We start from the raw sequence: 20,125 nt of genomic DNA, 5'->3' as shown, positions 1-20,125 counted from the left end.
GGGCTTGGGATTTGTTGGGCTTCTGCCTCGATCGATTTTGGGAAGTAGTTACATTTATAGTATCAGGTTATTTGTGAGCCTTAGGCCATCATGGAGTTCTTGGGCTCGTGTTTGGGCCTTAGGGTCTCTTCTTAGTTGGACTCGGAATGCATTTTGGGCTATTTTAGATTTAGGACTTAATAGGCTAGGCCCAATAAGGCAGGGTTTAAGCAGCCTTTTACCCTTCAATTTTGAATTTAGGGTTTAGACTCTCGGGTTAGATTATTGACTTGATTTCTAGATAGCGTTTTATACTTGAGATCTAGTGAGAGGATTTCGCGAGTCAGCACCCCGAGTGTGATTTGATATTTTCAGTCTAAGGTGAGTTTCCTTCACTTTATTTGTAATTCAATGGCACCAATGTTGGCCCACTCGATTATGTTGTAGTATGATGATTCTCTTCATAAAAATTGTTCGTTATGCATGTATTTTCTTGAAGTCTTTATGACTCTTTTGTTATGATATTATGTGGTAGTGGTAGGGGTGAAATAGAATTGATACCAGTTGAAAGTGACTTAAGGGGTTGAAATAAATCCAATACTGATAAGAGACCGAAGGGGTATAAATATACCCAGTACCGGTTGAATGAGACCGAAGGGGTTGAAATGTACCTAGTACCGGTTAAAAGAGAACGAAGGGGTTGCGAGCATCCAAATATGTTTGACTGTTATGTATGTATGGCATGGGGTATTTTAGGGGAACTCACTAAGATTTATGTTTACAATTTTTAGTTTATGTTTCAGGTACTTCTAGCTCAAAATGGAAGGGCCCGGCCTGATCGCACCGCATCCACCTATGATTTTCTGCATCATGTGATTTTGGGATTTTGTACTCTGATAATATGTTATTATGATGTACTCTTGACTGTTTTCATATGATTACCATATGATTGAAATGAATTTAAAAGTGAAAATTTTATTTGAAATTTTGGGATGTTTCACCTAGCTTTAAGAAAGAGAGGTTTAAATACAGAAGAAACCCTAAAAGAAGCATGGGCTTGAGCCAAAACAGCTGCCACGCCGTGGCTGTTCAATAAAATGTGTACTCCTTTATTTGCATCCTTGCATCACGTCGTGGAAAAAAGTTTTTCCTAAAACTCCATCTTTAGCCCCTTAATTATAAAGCTAAACTACCTTGGAGCACAAGTGTTACAACTCTCCCCCATTTAAATTAGATTTCATCCTCAAAATCATTCCTTACAACTTGCTTTATCACACCCGACAACCCTGCCAGAATTTCCTGGATACTAATTAGGACTGAGAATTCCTCTTAAATAGACGACTGCATTTTATTACTGCTATCAAATCCTCTTCTTAGCAGAAATCACTCATCCGGACGAATAAATGAACCTCATCATTCTGTCCTTAGCCATTGAAAGAAAACCCAACTGCTTTGTCCAAAAACTAAGGACCCTAAATAGTGTCTAACTTCCCACTAGAAAAAATTTTCTCACCCCACATCCATAAAGACTCCAATTCGCAGACCAAACCGAACGAAACCTTTCTGATCCTAAATTATCCTACTGACAACTAGAAAATAGAATCCCAGACCATTCATTGTTGCTGAACCTTTCACTTGAAAACAAGGCGATTCCTAACACGAGTCTTAATCGTTGGTGTCATACCAACATCTAAGTCTCACTTTGTTGACCAACATTCACATTTTCTATTTAGCCGAGGTCCCCCTGGCCATGTATTGAACCATGAATTAACTGAAATACTAGATTTCCATTCGGTTGTTGAAGCTAATAGCCTCTCACCCGACTGAACCACAAGACTCTGACCCTGAGTCTATGTGACAAAAGCTATCCTAGCATGTTCATCATGATGGCTCCAACAGTCCTCGTGGAATGACATTACCGACCAGTACACGAACATAAGATAACCCATTTCATTCTAGGTGAATTCCACGGGCCCAACTGTAGTCTATTTAAACGACCTTAAGCCTTCACTTCTACCTCCCTTATCACTTTAACACCCTGAGAGAAACTCCAAACAAGCTGGTATATCTCTGTGTGTGTGTGTGTGAGAGAGAGAGAGAGAGAGAGAGAGACTAAAAGTATGTGATTTCGTGCATTCTTAGAAGGAGATAGAAGAGCATAAGGCTTGGAACAAAAAGAAGCCTCTGGATCTGGTGTTCTTTTAGTGCTAGCTATTTTTTTTGAGGTAAAAAGCTATCACCTTGATCGTTGTTTGGTTAGATCTCTTCTTTAGGGAGTTTGTGGCCATTTCCATCTTCCTTTTTGAGCCTTTCAGATCTAGCAGTACGAGGTCCATTGGGCCTAAAGATTCAATCTTTATCAAGCTATTGGGCAAGTTTTATGCATTAAGCCCTCTATAGAGCTTCGTTTTGGCACTTTGAGCCCTAGGTGCCATGCATGGACGTAAAGCTTGCAGCTTTACGTGGTATTTCAGCCTTGGAAGGCTAGATCTAGAGTTTGAGAATTTAGTTCTGCTTAAAATCGTCTGAATGAGAAATGGACTTAAGGGACTCAATGAGTGGATGAGCTAACTTGACGAATCGGTTAGGGTTTTCCCTGATTGTCTGGACGCACTACAACTCAACGAGTTGATGAGACAACTCGACGACTTGAGTTAGACTTTCCTGATTTTTTAGAGAAAAAAAGGAACTCGACGAGTCACATAGATGCACTCGACAAGCTGGGTCAACATGGACTATTGACTCGAGCGTTGACTTTCGTTGACTTTTAGGGTTTGGTTAAGACATGATTTAAGAAGACCATGGAGGGGTAAAATAGTCTTTCACACTTTTCGAGAGTGGGTAAAGGGGTTAACCTAACTTTTTAGAGTTGGGATTATGAAGGATTAACTAGGGATGATTATATTATGTAGGCAGAGTCTAGACTGTTTGTGGGGTACTAGATCTACTTGCTTACTTACGAGGCAAGTCTTCTCACTATACTTACCTGAGTGGTAATATTGTTGGATAAGGTTTCTATGTCCGTAACTATATTTGGTATGTACTTGACCCGACCCGACACGGTCCATTTGGGTTGCACTTCACCGAAACAATTTGTATGGATCATCTTTTGAGAATAGTATATTTATGATTTATTAATATATTATAAGTTATAATATATTAATATGAAATCATATTATTTAATTAGTATTGATCAAGAATTAATTTGGAATTAATTTAGTGATCAAAAGAAACTAATTAAATATGGACTCTTATATATATAGAATGGGCCAAAGTTCATTTAGGATGGGCTAAGATTGCATGGATAGTCCATGGAGCTTTTAACCCATGGATCCTATGGAAATGAAAGGTCATGGGTATTAGGGTTTAAATCAATGTAACCCTAATCCACCATACTATATAAAGACGTCTTTGGCACATGAAATGGCACTAGTGTGTGTGATAGAGAAGGTGGGTCGATTTCTAGTGTGCATTACTATTCTCTCAAGTTTTCCAAGTTGTGTGGTGATTTGTGATTCCACTTGAGGCATTCACATCATTGGTGCTAGGCTCTTAAAACTCCAAGCATTCAACCACAAGAAAAAGGTATGTCATTCTACTAGATTTTTATGTTACAAGTACCCCCATAACAGGCTAGTTAGGATGAGATCCTTGGAAAATAAAATTTGCATGTATATTAGAGAAAACATAGATCCAAGGTTTCTAGGGTTACATGTACACCATAGGAGTGTTAGAATGCTCAAAAACCTTCAAATACTTTGTGACCGGAGGGTCTTATTTGAGTTATCGACCGGAGGGTCCTATGTGCTTATATTGAGTTATGTGATATTATGCATTTTGTCTTTGTGATATATACTATATTATTCTGTGCTTTACTAATTTAGGACCGAAGGGTCCAAACCAAGTTATGAGACTAGAGGGTCTTCACTAAGATATAGGATTGGAGGGTCCGATCCGAGCTGTGAGACCGGAGGGTCATCACTGAGACACATGACCGGAGAGTCCACACCGATCCTTGAAACCGTAGGATCCTCACAGAGACGCATGACCGTAGGGTCCATGCCGAGCTATAGCCTTGAGAGGCTTATTATTTGTGTATGTGGTATTTTGGAGAACTCACTAAGCTTCATGCTTACCGTGTTGTGTGATATGTGTTTCAGGTACTTCTCAGGATCGCGGGAAGGCGCCAACTTGATTGTACATACATGTTCGAGATTATGTTTGAGGATTATGGGATATTATCAGTGATTTTGTTGATTCGTGTTTTGGACAAATTATACATTTGTGGTTTTTGAGAAATGTGATATTGAGTTTTATGTGATTTAAAAATGAAAATTTTGTTTGAAAATTTAGAGTGTTTCAAGTTGGTATCAGAAAATTGGTTTGACGGATTCGGATGTACTCTCGAGTATGTCTGGACTCAAACTGAGGATTTAAGAAACTTTCCTAAAAAGAAATGATTTTTCTAAAACGAGTAAGAGTTAAATAGAAAACGAGAAGGAGCAATGTGTATAATCAACCAAAGCCCGAATGGTAATTTCCCAAAATACCATTACTTGTTTATATTATGAGATATTTATGAGATGTTAGAGCTGCATGCTAGAGGATAGGCTAGGTATTTTAAAAATTAGGGCTAGGATTTCCTGATACATGATGCCTTAGCCTATTGGAGGCTATTGATTAATATTATCTGCTATTTGCTCTGTGTATGTGCTGAGTAACAGTACCTAGCAGGAACCTCTTAGAGAGGAGTCTTGAGTCGAGAAGTAATCTAGGAGAGATACCTAGATGAGCATTTGAGTATTCTACTGAGATAGTAGTTGATATCCATGAGGGATAGAGTACTTGTGAATTAGGATCCTAGGAGGACGACTTGGGGATAATACAGGTTGGTGTGGAAGGTAGTATTGGCCTGTACTAGTGAAAGCACCTGATCTTTATGCGACCCAAGTAAGAATCTTAGGATGCTAAGGAGCATGTAGGGGTGGGTAACCGAGTGTATGTGTGTGTGTGTGTTTGAGCTAGTCTATGATGATTTTGTGTTTGTGTTTCAGAGACACTATGGTGGTCATCCGCAACAACCATGGGGGAAGTGGTACCAGTGACGAGGAGATCCACAAGATCATCGCGGAGGAGGTGGCCGCAGATATCAGAGAGGTTGTACCAGAGATGTTCGGGTCTATTAAGACAACATTGATTGAGACATTTTATGAGCGATATGTTGTTGTCACGAAGGTTGCTGCTGCCACAGCCGTCGCCGCCGTAGTTGTTGCTAGGCCACAGAGACTGACTCGTTGTTGTTCAAGGAGTTCAACAACATGAAGCCACATGAGTTTGATGGGACCCAGGACCCGATTGCTTCTATGATATGGATCTCCGACATTGAGTGGTGTTTCTATACGTGTTCATACCCGGAGCATTTTAGAGTTTGGTTTGCACTGAACCAGCTTCGCTTGGGAGCGAAGGACTGGTGGAAGTTTGTCATGACTGACTTTACTCCTGTAGATCATCATGTTGTGACTTGGGATAGGTTCACCCAGTTGTTCAGAGATGAGTATATTCCCCTGGTAGAGACGAAATGTTTGGCCTAGGAGTTTCTGTCTCTCAAGCAGAAGACAGAAACCGTGATAGAGATTACGAGGATGTTTCATGAAAATGGACTGTTCTACCCTGAGCACCTGTCTACTGACCAGGCACGTGTGAGCCGATATTGGAGCATCTTGAGGAGAGATATCCAGAAGTACGTGGTGAACTCGTCTTATCGGACATTGGCTGAGTTGCAAACCAATGCCAGGAGGAGAGAGATTGAGCTGGAGATTCAGACCAAGGAGGAGGGAGAGCATTAGGGGAGGGATAGGAGACTAGTGCAGTCGCAGTTGGCGATGGATCGGGCTAACCCACTGATTCAAGAGTTGGAGGCTAGAAGACCCACACTTGTAGCAAGTGCGGAAAGAGTCATGAGGGGTCTTGCCGAACGGGGATTTGCTACAAATGTAGCAAGGAGGGCTATACGGCAAGTGACAGCCCCCAAGGGATCTTCAGTTTGCTTTCACTTCAACCAGACGGATCACCGGAAGGCCGGGTGTCCCCAGATCACTCAGGGATGACCCCAAGTTTCTGCCCCTGCTACTTTATGTGTTACTAATGGTCGGCCAGGGAAGGCCGAGCCTCAAAGGGCTCGTGGGAGAGCATTTCAGTTGACTGCGGAGGAGGTTCATGCAGCTCCTGATGTTGTTGTTGGTACATATCTCCTTATTTATGTTATTTTGAGATTTGTTTATGCTTATACTGTCTTGTATATAGGTACTTTTCTTGTGAGTTCTATGCCTACTTTGGTGTTATTTGACTCGGGTGTGAGTCGATCTTTCATGTATTTATCCTTTAGTCATCACATTAGTGTCAAACACGAGGCATTGAGTGGACCACTGAGGGTTTCTATAGCCGACGAGCATGTAGTTTTTTCCACAAATGTATTCTGAGGATGTGTATTAGAGATTTTCGGTGTTGAGTTCCTGATAGATCTGCTACCGATAGCGATGGGTGATGTTTGTGTCATAGTGGGTATGGATTGGTTGAGCCGATTTGGAGCTATGATTGATTTTGAGCGTCAGATGGTGACCATACGAGACCCTAGTGGGGGAGTACTTACTGTGTATGGCAAGAGGACCAGATCTGGATCAACATTTTGCTCTGCTGCCAGGGCGAGGCAGAGTTTACAGCAGAGATGCATGGGCTTTTTAACATATGTGATGGATACGAGAGTTGCCACTGAGAGGCCGAGTTCTACCTCCAATGTTCCGGTTGTGTGTGAGTTCCTGGATGTTTTCCTCGAGGAATTACCGGGTGTGCCTCCCGAGATGTAGGTGGAGTTCCAGATCGATTTGATTCTAGGTGTGGTGCTTATTGCCAAGGCACCTTATCACCTTGCACTGCCCAAGATGCAGGAGTTATCCTCATAGCTCTAAGAGCTGATGGGGAAGGGTTTTATTAGGCCAAGTAGCTCGCCATGGAGAGCGTCGATCCTTTTTGTCAAGAAAAAGGATGGTTCACACCGGATGTGCATCGACTACCGGGAGTAGAACAAGCTGATGGTCTAGAACCGTTATCCACTACCGAGGATCGACGATTTATTTGATCAGTTGTAGGGGTGTCTTGGTTTTCCAAGATTTATTTGAGATCTGGGTATCATCAGATGAGAGTTTGCGAGGATGATATCCGGAAGATGGCCTTTAGGACTCGTTACGGACACTACAAGTTTCTAGTGATTCCTTTCAGGCTCACCAACACACCGGCAGCGTTCATGGACCTCATGAACCAGGTATGCAGACCCATGTTGGACAGGTCGATGATCATTTTCATCGATGTCATTTTGGTGTACTCGAGGTCTAGGCAACAGCACGAGGAGCGTCTTCGGGAGATTCTTGGAGTATTGAGGATGGAGAGGCTTTATGCAAAATTCTCCAAGTGTGATTTATGGTTAAAAGAGGTCCAGTTCTTGGGAAACCTCTTTAACCAGAATGGGATTTTGGTCGACCCGGCCAAGAATGAGGCAGTCATGCGATGGGAGGTGTCGAGATCCCCATCTGAGATCAGGAGTTTTTTTTGGGCCAGGCAGGTTACTATCGGAGGTTTATCAGAGATTTCTCCAAAATTGTCGTTCCTTTCACCAGATTGACCAGGAAGGGTGTTACTTTTGTTTGGGGGCCCGAGCAGCAGGCTTAATTCAAGACTCTTCGCAAGAGATTGTGCGACGCTCCAGTGTTAGCCCATCCCGAGGGAGTGGAGGACTTCGTAGTCTACTGTGATGCATCTATATCAGGAATGGGTACCGTGTTGATGTAGAGGGGACATATGATAAAATATATGTCGAGTCAATTGAAGCCTCACGAGACGAGGTATCCCACCAACGATTTGGATATGGGGGGTTGGTGTTCGCCCTCAAGATCTGGCACTACTGTCTTTATGGTGTCCAGTGTACCATATACACAGATCATAAGAGCCTGAAGTACCTTATGGATTAGCCCAACCTAAATATGAGACAGAGGAGGTGTTTGGATGTAGTGAAATACTATGACTATGAGATTTTGTATCACCCTGGCAAAGCTAATGTGGTAGCCGATGCCCTGAGTTGTAGAGTAGTAAGTGCTCTGATCCGAGACGTGTGCATGAGGATGACGATGATGACTCCAGTCTTAGATACCATCCAAGAGGTCTAGGTGGTGGCCGTGAGACCGGAGAACCGTAAGAGAGAGCAGGTGATCGGGCAGATTTCTGAGTTTGAAACGGATAGTCGGGGGATTATGACCTTCCGTGGGCGGATATGGGTGCCATGTACGAGTGGATCTCGATGTATTTTGAAGATGGGGGGCCATAGGTCGAGATTATCAATCCATCTGGGGGGCACCATGATGTTTTTGGACTTAAAAAGGGATTATTGGTGGCCCTATATGGAGAGAGATGTGGCATGGGTAGTCAAGAGATGCTTGACCTGTCGTCAGGTCAAGGTGGAGCACCAACATCCTCATCGCCAGTTGCAGCCTTAAGAGATTCCCCTTTGGAAGTGGGAAGTGATTTCCATGGATTTTATCACCAAATTACAGAGGACTGGGTGACATGTTGATGCGATATGGGTGATTGTAGATTGGTTGACGAAGAGTGCTCACTTTTTGGCTATTAGTGAGATCTCTTATGCAGAGAAATTGGACGACATCTACGTTCGAGAGGTGGTAGCATAGCATGGGGTGCCAACGTCGATAGTGTCAGATCGAGATGTGCGTTTCACTTCCAAGTTCTGGAAGAAATTTCATGAGGAGTTGGGTACCAGGTTGCATTTCATTACCGCATAACACCCATAAACAGACAGACAGAGTGAGCAAACGATTCAGACGCTCCAGGACATGCAACGTGCATGTGTTATGGACTTCGGTGGAATTTGGGACACTTATTTGCCCTTGGCTGAGTTTTCGTACAATAACAGCCATCACTCCAGTATTGGTATGCCTCCCTTTGAGCTTTTATACGAGAGGAGGTTCCAAACTCCCATCTGTTGGGGAGAGGTAGGGCAGAGAGTGATGGGGAGCACTGAGATAGTGCTCAAGATGACAGAGCAGATCCAGCAGGTCAGACAGAGGTTACTGACGGCCCAGAGTCTGCAGAAGAGTTACACAGACCGCCAACGTTCAAAGCAATAGTTCCAGTGTCCTCCTGAAGGTATCCCCGTGGAAAGGGGTGATCCGGTTCGGGAAGCGGTTCAAGCCGGGCCCTAGATATATCGGTCCATTCAAAGTGATCGCATGAGTTGGTAAGGTAACTTATCGGTTAGAGCTACCTGTAGAGTTGAGCCAGATTCATAACACCTTCCTTGTGTCCCAGCTAAGGAAGTGTGTAGCTGATGAGGCGACAGTGATCCCTTTAGAGTAAATTCAGATTGACGATCGCATGAAATACATTGAGAAGCTGATAGCGTTCTTGGATAGGAAGGTGAAGGTCTTGAGGAATATAGAGGTGCCCTTGATTCAGGTTTAGTGGCAACATAGGAAGGGACCCAAGTGGACTTGGAAACCGGAGTCCGAGATGTGGGAGCAGTACCCAAAGTTGTTTCCGGAGGAAGACTTCGAGGGCGAAATCTGATTCTAGTGGGGGAGAGTCGTAACATCTAGACTCCCATGTATAAAATTTAATTAATATACATTCATGTTGTCAGAGCAACTCGATGAGTTGGAGGCCCCAACTCGTCGAGTAGAGGATTAAAAGGTCGCGTGATTTCAAGAGTCTACTCAACGAGTTGGTGGACCCCAACTCGACGAGTTGGATCTAAGTGTGAAAACCCTAATTTTCAGGGTTTGTGTCCTATTTAAAGGACGTTAAGCCTTCATTTCCGCCTCCCTTATCACTTTAACACCCTGATAGAAACCCTAAATGAGCTGGTACCATCTGTGTGTGTGTGTGTGAGAGAGAGAGAGAGATACTAAAAGTGCATGATTTGGTGCATTCTTGGAAGGAGATAGAGGAGCATAAGGCTTAGAACAAGAAAAAGCCTCTAGATTCGGTGTTCTTTCTGTGGTAGCTGTTTTTTTTGAGGTAAAAACTTATCACCTTAATCATTTTTTGGTTAGATCTCTTCTTTAGGGAGTTTGTGGCCGTTTTCATCTTCCTTTTTGAGCCTTTGAGTTGTTTGAGCATGCCATGAAGTTGAAACTTCATATCTGAACAGTATGAGGTCCCTTAGGTCTAAAGATTCAAGCTTTATCAAGCTATTGACCAAGTTTTATGCATTAAGCCCTCCATAGAGCTTTGTTTTGGCACTTTGAGCCCTAGATTACCATGCATGGACGTAAAGCTTACAACTTTACTTGGTAGTTCATCCTTGGGAGGCTATCTCTAGAGTTTGAGGCTTTAGTTCTACTTAAAATCGTTTGAATGAGAAATGGACTTAAGGGACTCGATGAATGGATGAGCCAACTCGACGAGTAGGTTAGGGTTTTCCCCAATAATCTAGATGCGCTACAACTCGATGAGTTGATGAGACAACTCGACGAGTTGAGTTGGACTTTCCCGATTTTTCAGAGAAAAGAAGGAACTCAACGAGTTGTATAGATGTACTCGATGAGTTGGGTCAACATGGACTGTTGACTCGAGCGTTCACTTCCGTTGACTTTTAGAGTTTGGTCAAGACATGAGTTAAAAAGACCATGGAGGGGAAAAATAGTCTTTCACCCTTTCATAGAGTGTGGAAAGGGGTTAGCCTAACTTTTTAGAGTTGTGATTATAAAGTGTTAATTAGAGATGATCATGTTATATAGGCAGAGTCTAGACTATTCGTGGGGTACTAGATCTACTTGCTTACTTACGAGGTGAGTCTTCTCACTATACTTGCCTGAGTGGTAATACTTGTTGGATTAGGTGTCTAAGCCTATAACTATAATTGGTATAAACTTGAATTGATAGTAGCAATGTCCTTTTGGGCTGCTTTCAAACCTGGCAATGGAATAGGATGATTGTTTGAGAGAGAAGAATGATTTATTAATTTATTACTTGGTTGATAAATTAATTTGAAATCAAAGTAAATGATTTAATTAATTTATTATGTCAATAATATATTAATTAGTAATCATATAGTTTAATTAATATTTTATCAGAAATTAACGTGGAGTTAATTTTGGGAACTGCGGGGACTAAAGCTGATAATGTTCAATACTTGAGCATTGAGCATTCTAGAACCTCCCTTAGAGGTGGGGGAATGAAATCTAGATGCTCCTAGGGTTTCCTTGGGCTCTAAGGGTGCCTTGGAAGCCTTAGGGGGGAAGTTAAGGGATTAGGGTTATCTAAGATACACCTGCCTTATCTTAAACATTCCTTATCACCTATATAAACCCCTATAGGGTTCGATTTCGTCCCATGCACTCCAAGAAAGGTTTAGAGCCGACTTTTCCACTTCCCTTCTCTCTCTCTCTCTCTCTCCATAGTAATCCTTGGTTTCTAGGTTTGTTTGTGAGCCATTAGAGGCGCAACACTTGTGGCGCTTGCTACCAAAGGTTTTTCAAGCAAGGTTTTTACATTGTTCTTACAATATAACAATCAATGTATGTATTTTAATCCCTGTTGTGTGAAATTGAGTATAATACAAAGAACCTAGGGTTTCTTCTTTTGTGTTCAATTTTCATGTTCAATTAGAGAAAACCTAGATCCAATTCAATTAGGGTTGCATGCACACATAGGATTGTATGTTTTGCTCGAAACCCATCAATATTGTGTGACTGGAGGGTCTTATTTGAGTTATCGAACGGAGGGTCCTATGTGCTTCTATTGAGTTATGTTATATTATGCATTTTGTCTTTGTGATATATGTTATATTATTTTGTGCTTTACTGAGTTAGGACCGAAGGGTTCAAACCAAGTTGTGGGACCGGAGGGTCTTCACTGAGATACAAGATTGGAGGGCCCAACCCGAGCTGTGAGACCGGAGGGTCTTCACTGAGAGACATCACCGGAGGGTCCACACTGATCCTTGAGACTGGAGGGTCCTCACCGAGACGCATGAACGGAGGGTCCATGTCGAGCTATAGCCATAGGAGGCTTATTATTTGTGTATGTGGTATTTTGGGGAACTCACTAAGCTTCGTGCGTACCGTGTTGTGTGATATGTGTTTTAGGTACTTCTCAAGATCGCGGGAAGGCGCCAGCTTGATTGTAAACACCTATTCGAGATTATGTTTGAGGATTCTGGGATATTATTAGTCATTTTGTTGATATATGTTTTTGACAACTAATACATTTGTGATTTTTGAGAAATGTGACATTAAGTTATATGTGATTTAAAATTAAAAAATTTTGTTTGAAAATTTAGAGTGTTTCAATTACCTATCAATCTAGTGAATGCTACAGGTCACCCCTAAGTCTTACAACGCTTCTACAACTACCTACTAATCTAGTGTATGCTACGGGCTGCCCCAAAGTCTTACAACACTTCTACCACTCCCAGGGTCCTAACCTATCCTCTTGAACTATCTACAAGAAACTTAACCAGGAATCAATTAAAATCCAAGACTCCAATATGTTGAACCCCAGTAGGCATTTGGGCCATGCTTCGAACCGCAAGGCATTTATCAGACAAGAACATGCACAGAGATCCTAAAACAGCCCTCCACTGAGGCTAGCCACAAACCCAAAATACGCCACTACTGCCGCTTCACTTCCTCGGATAAGATAACCTCATTTTCCAACCCTTTCTTCTCTGATTACAACTGCCCGATGGACATTATCCCTTGCATAATGTTTTGGCTCATTCCACTTAGGGAAGAGCATTAGAACTGATATGGGCATATTTAGATATAAAATCCATGCATTATCTTAATACTTTATGTTGTTGTTATATCATTTTACGGACAAAAAGTACTTAATTAGCTTAATATTTCAATTTCATCAATAAAAGTCACGCTCGGGTGAAAAAGAAAGAGGATTACGTGATTGGAAGTTTGGAGATTGAAAGAAGGCTGTAATATGAAGAAACTCAACGAGTTGACCCTCAACTCGACGAGTTGGTCAGAATACTCTCGATTCAAGGATGTCTTGTCGTACACATTGCATACGCGGATTGTAGAAAAAACTCGTCGAGTTATTCTTAAAAACTCGACGAGTTGGGTTGATTTTTGGAAACTATAAATAGATAACATCTATGCCCGAAACCCTAACACTTTCTGGAGGCTAGCTGCGATTATTGAAGATCAGAAGGGTTCTTAGAGCTTCATTTTTCAAGATTGCAACCTAAGAGACAATTTAGAAGAGAATCAAAGGCAAATAACTATCTTTCTTTTCTTAATCTTTGTTTTGAACCATGTTGAATCATTAGATTTTGAATTTAGGTTATTACTTGCTATAGATATGAGCTAAAAGTTGTTTACTTCTATTTAGATGCGCTAATCTTATGAACATGGTTTGATTGAGTGGTTGGATTAATATTGATTTGGTTATTGTTAAGCTTGTTAAAGATCCTCATGTATTGATGATAAATATTTTTTTTGTTAATAAGTAAGTTATTGAGCTGCATGAACATCTTCTTGATTACTTGATTCATATAATTTTGAGAATACAAGATTGTATGCCTAGGAATAGTGAACATGAAACTAGGGTTAACTAGAAAATATGTAAATCAGTGTGTGAGCATGTGTGATGAAAAACCACATATGTGTTGATTGAATTGAACAAATTCGATTAGCTATCATTACAAGTCTTACTTGATACGAACTGAACACTAGGAAACTTGTTAGTTTAATCACTAGATCACCGTTTGAATTAACTTGTCTACTAAAGGATTGGTAATAGTGAACATGAACCCAATCACATTAGGAATCAGTAACCATTGACATATTGATCCATTGCACTTTCCATGAAATCAACCATAGGAATAAGTGAATCAAATCTAAACAGAAGTCTCTTTTATTATTGAATCTAGTTGTCCTTTCTTGTTCTTCTTAGTTGTTAATTGTCCTTGTTTGAAAGTTAATTGATTGTTTAAGTTTCTAGTCTTGCAAAACTAGAGAAAACCCCCATATTTTATTAATTTTTTTGAATTAGATAATACTAGTATTTAATTTAATTGTTACCATTCCCTGTGTTTGATACCCTACTTGCTTGAACTATATTATTAATCGATAGGTACACTGTATTTTGTGTGTTTGTCTTTGTGTTTAAGTTAGTAGGATTAAAACTAGTACGTGTCACACACATCAAGTTTTTGGCGTTGTTTTCGGGGAATGGTTCTAATAGTTATTTTATTTTGCTAGTGTTATCGATCCTTTGTGTGAGATTTTTCTTGCATAAAGTTACCTGTTTTTAGTTTTTATTTTCATCATTAGTTTTCAGCTTTTTGCGTTAAACTCGTCGAGTTTATTATTGAACTCGACGACTTCATCGCATTTTTAGTTGCGTTACTTCTTTGTTTTTGTTCGTTTTATGCGTGTTTTTCTGTTTTGTTTCAGGTTTTTATGACCCGCGGCTCTAGTTCCACACTAGTGCTACCGGTGGAAGATCCTGAAACGATTATTCACTAAAAGAGGGGCAAAGCAATCAAAGAGCCTAATAATCTCAACAAAATCCACGACAAGAAGGTAGAAGGTTACGAATCTGACATACCCACGTTTGGTGAAGAAAGCAATTTCGACCAAGAAGACGACATGGCCGACATCGTCGATATACCAATGGGGGACTATAAGAAGCGCATAAGAGATGGTACCGGGCTGGGACTTATTCAACCCGCAATCCCAACCAATGCCAACGTTGAGCTGAAAGGTCACATACTCGCCCAACTAAAAGACGTTCCATTCTATGAGAAGGATCACGAAGATGCTTATAAGCATATTGAATAAGTTATGGACATTGCTGACTATTTCCACGTGCCAAACATACCTAGTGGCACCATTTTACTTCGGATGCTACCAGTTACATTCAAGGGAGTCGCGAAGGAATGGTTGAAATCCCTACCCCCAGGATCCATTACAACTTGGCAAAAGATGCGCGAAGAGTTCATTGATCAGTTTTGTCCACCTTCCAAGATAGCAAAATTGAAGCTATTGCCAACTTTGAGCAAATGCCAGGAGAATCACTCTATGAGGCGTAGGAGAGATACAAGGGTTTGATAAGAATTGTCCTCAAAACAACTTGAACGTGAAAAAAGAGGTTTCCATCATTTATGATGGTGTGAACGTCACAACTAGACAATTACTCGATTCCCAAGGACCTCTAACGAAGAAACCACCAGCCATTATTAAAACTTTAGTTGAAGAGTTCTCCAAACATTCAAGAGAGTATCATAACACAAGGAATGACATGAATAGAGGCATGGTTAACTCAGTTTCCAATGATATGGCTACAATGATGGCCAAGCTAGAAAGTATGGATCGTAGGATGACAAAGATGGACCAATCCATCCATGCCATTTGAGTGGGTTGTGACAATTGTAGTGGACCCCATCTTACTAAAGATTGTGATCTTGATGAGAACGGCAACCTAAAGGCGCAAGTTTGTTATTCAAGTGGCGATAGATTTGATGATGATTGGCGAAAACCCAAGAAGGAGTGGCTTCCCTATGATGAGTACAAGAAGGCAAAGGAGGGGAGATATAGGCAAAAGGCGTGCAGATTGTATCAAAAAGAGGAACCAGTACAAGAGAAAAAGACGGATCTTGAAGCGATGTTAGCCGGATTTGCTAGTGTTTCTGAGAAAAGGCATGATGATGTGGAAGCGGCCATTAGAGATCAACAAAAGATAATGAAGGAGCACCAAGAAATGATGATGGATCAACAATCTCTACTCCAGAATCAACAAGCTTCAATACTAAATATTGAAAAATAACTTGGGCAACTTGCCAAGCAATTCAACGAAAGAGCACCAGGCGGACTTCCAAGCGATACCGAGAAAAATACGAAGGGTGCACACATTAACATTGTGACAACAAGGAGTGGGAAGATAGTCATGCCCCTGATCCCAATCCCAAGTGAAGATCCTAAGGAAATACAAGAAGAAGACCAAGAAAACCCGGAGTCACATACAGTGGAAAAAACTCGTCGAGTTCCTGACAAAAACTCGACGAGTTCCTTACCTGATGAGAAAAATAAGACGCCAGTCAAGACATATAAGCCACCATTGCCATTCTCGGGCCGAGATCGACAAGAGAAGCAGAATGAAGACTACCAAAAGTTCCTAGAGCACATAAAGGCCTTGCAAATCAATATTCCTTTCATCGAGGCGGTCGCACAAATGCCCAAATATGCCAAGTTCCTAAAGGACCTTCTCACAAATAGAAAGAAGATGGAGGAGGCATCCAAAGTGGTCCTAAATGAGAATTGTTCAACCGCAATGTTGAACAAATTGCCAAAGAAAAAGGGTGACATGGGTAGCTTGACAATACTTTGCCAATTTAGAAACTTAGCCACTAGCTATGCATTAGTCGATTCGGGGGCAAGTGTGAACCTCATGCCATATTCTTTCTTTAAGATACTAAACCTTCCAGAGCCAAGACCAATATGAATGGTGATCCACTTGGCAAACAAGACGGTGACATTCCCAAGAGGCATATGTGAAGATTTATTGGTAAAAGGAGATAAGTTTGTCTTCCCGGCAGATTTCATTGTACTTTATATAAAGGAGGATCATCAAGTACCAATAATTCTTGGAAGACAATTCTTGAACACCATTAGTGCCATAGTCGACATACAAGAATCCAAGCTTACCCTTCGGGTGGGAGAAGACTCGGTTACCTTTGGAGTGGATCAAGCCATGAAACATTCAAAGTTTAGTGATGATACGACTTTTTTGGTGGACATCTTAGAAGATTTATTGGAAGAGTGGCAAGAAGACAAATCAAGTGAACAAATCCTCACTTCAGAAGATGACTTTGATGCTGAGAGAGACCTGAAGGAGCTAGAAAGACTACTTGAAGAATCCAAAAATGAAGAACTAATTAGAAGCACTGAACAGACAACTCGACGAGTTTCTAGCTGTAACTCGACGAGTTGTGACGAAAAATCACGATCAAAGGAGAATTTTGGCCTAAACTCGACGAGTTGCTTTCCTGAACTCGACGTGTTTAGTGTACAAAGCACAAAGTCGGAGCTGAAAACAATGTCGGAACACTTAGAATACGCATTTCTCGAAGAAGGAGAGAAAAAGGCTGTCATTATTGCGTCCGATCTTACCCAAACCGAAAAAGAAGAATTAGTTAAAGTTTTGAAGAAAAGGAAGAATGCCATCGCATGGAAAGTCAGTGATATAAAAGGAATAAGTCCTTCTTAACTTTCTCACAAAATCAATCTTGAAGAAGGAGCAAAGTCGGTAGTGCAACATCAAAGGCGATTGAACCCAAACATGCAAGAAGTGGTTAAAAAGGAGGTAGTCAAGCTCTTGAATGTTGGGATCATTTATTCAATTTTCGATAGTCCATGGGTCAGTCCAGTTCAAGTAGTACCAGAGAAAGGAGGGATGACAGTTGTGACGAACGAGAAGAAAGAGCTCATACCTACACGAACGGTAACCGGTTGGTGGGTGTGCATCGATTATCGAAAGTTAAACGATGCCACTTGCAAAGACCACTTCCCTCTACCTTTTATTGATCAAATGCTTGAGAGATTATCTGGCCATTGCTATTATTGTTTTTTAGATGGATTTTCAGGTTACTTCCAAATCCCAGTTGACCCAAATGATCAAGAGAGGACCACTTTCACTTGTCCAAGTGGAACATTTGCATATCGATGAATGCCTTTTCGGTTATGCAATGCGCCTGCCACCTTTCAACGATGCATGACGGCGATATTCCACAATATGGTGGAGAGGTTTATGGAAGTATTCATGGATGATTTTTTTGTTTTTGGTTCTTCCTTTAATGATTGTCTTGCTAACCTCGATTTAATGCTTGCTAGGTGTGAAAAGACCAATTTAGTTTTGAATTGGGAAAAGTGTCACCTCTTGGTAAAATAAGGCATTGTGTTAGGCCATAAAGTGTCCAAAGCAAGGATTGAGGTGGATAGGGCAAAAATTGATACCATTGCTAAATTACCTCCACCAACCAATGTGAAGGGTGTTAGGAGTTTTTTAGGTCATGCGGGTTTTTACCGTCGTTTTATAAAATACTTTTCTAAAATAACTCGACATTTAACTCAACTACTTTTGAAATATTCCCCTTTTAATTTTTCGAAAGAATGCCTAAATGCTTTTGAAATGTTGAAGAAAAATTAACTAACGCCTCAATCATTATCGCCCCGAATTGGAATTTATCATTTGAAATAATGTGTGATGCAATTGATTTTGCCTTAGGTGTTGTGATTGGTCAAAGGGTTGACAAATATTTTCAACCAATCTATTATGCAAGCAAGACCTTAAATCCGCCCCAAGAAAATTTTACCACAACTGAAAAAGAATTATTGGTCGTGGTCTATGCTTTAAATAAATTTCTTCCTTATCTTATATTATTTAAAACCACTATTTTTACTGACCATTCTGCAATTAAATATTTGTTTGCATAGCAGGATGTGAAACCTAGGTTGATTCGGTGGGTGTTGTTACTTCAAGAATTTGACATCGAGATCAAGTAAAAGAAAGGAATAGAGAATGTAGCGGCCGACCATCTTTCAATATTAGAGAATCCAAAAAGGAATGAATCTGACAACAAGGTTATTGGGGATAGTTATCCAAAAGTGTACTTAATGGTGATCATGGGAGAAGAACCATGGTATGCAGACATTGCCAACTTTTTGGTTGGAGACTTTCTTCCAAAAGTGCTCACTCATCAGCAGAAAAAGAAACTCTTTTCATAGATGAAATATTATTTTTTGGGATGAGCCCTACCTTTTTAGGAGTTGTGCAGATAGGATCATTAGAAGGTGTGTGTTTGGCAAAGAAATCTGTGACATTCTAGAGCATTGCCACAATGGACCTGTAGGAGGACATCATGGGGTTCAATAGAATGCTAAAAAGGTGTTTGATGCAAGATTCTATTGGCCAACAATTTTCAAGGATGCTGCCACCTATGTGAGAGAGTGTGATGCTTGCCAAAGATCAGGAAATATTTCTACGAGGAATGAAATGCCTTAAAGAAACATCCAAGTATGTGAAGTCTTTGATGTGTGGGGTATAGATTTAATGGGGCCATTTCCATCATCTTAGAGGCACAAATACATACTTGTGGCGGTGGACTATGTATCAAAGTGGGTAGAAGCGCAGGCATTACCAAAAAATGATGTAAGGGTTGTGGTAAAGTTTTTGAAGAAATTATTTTCTAGGTTTGGAGTACCAAAAGCTTTAATAAGTGATAGGGGAATCCACTTTGCTAATGAACAACTAGCAAAGGTATTGTAAAGATATGGTGTACACCGTAGATTTTCAACACCTTATCATCCACAAACGAATGGGCAAACTGAGATCATGAATAGAGCACTCAAGAGAATTCTAGAAAGGTCGGTGGGCAGTCATCGGAAAGATTGGGCAGATAAGTTAGATGATGCACTTTAGGTGTTCAGGACTGCATTCAAGGCACCCATTGGAACCACACCTTATAGATTAGTTTATGGAAAAAATTGTCATTTGCCAGTAGAACTTGAGCACAAGGCCTATTGGGCTTTGAAAACATATAATTTTGAACCAAATGAGTTGCGTGCCAATCGACTCTTGCAAATGAATGCCTTGGAGGAATTAAGAAAGGAGTCTTACACTAACTCGTTGATTTATAAGGACAAGACCAACAAATGGCATGATGCAAGATTGAAGGGTAACAAGGAGTTTGAAGAAGAGCAAAAAGTTCTTTTATACAATTCAAGACTTAAACTGTTTCCGAGCAAACTACGCACTCATTGGACCGGACCTTTCACAATTAAGCATGTTTTTTCATATGGGGTAATTGAATTGTCGAGTAAAGATGGGACAAGTTTCAAGGTAAATGGTCATAGGGTCAAGAAATATGAAGAAAGCATGCCCAAGGAAGCATAAATTAAAGGAGTAGACTTGGAGAAGACCGCAACAACATAGGGCGGGAAGGAGTCCAGCTAAATAATCCTAAAAAAGAAGCGCTTGCGGGAGGCAACCCGACATTTGATTTTGCTTTGCTTTTCTTTTTCTTTTTCGTCTTTCATTTTATTTTTTATGTGTTCTATTAGGATTT

The sequence above is a fragment of the Lactuca serriola genome, chromosome 8 (assembly GCF_051521515.1).
Source record: "Lactuca serriola cultivar US96UC23 chromosome 8, Lser_US96UC23_V15, whole genome shotgun sequence".
NCBI lineage: Eukaryota > Viridiplantae > Streptophyta > Magnoliopsida > Asterales > Asteraceae > Lactuca > Lactuca serriola.
This window is presented reverse-complemented; position numbering follows the sequence as displayed.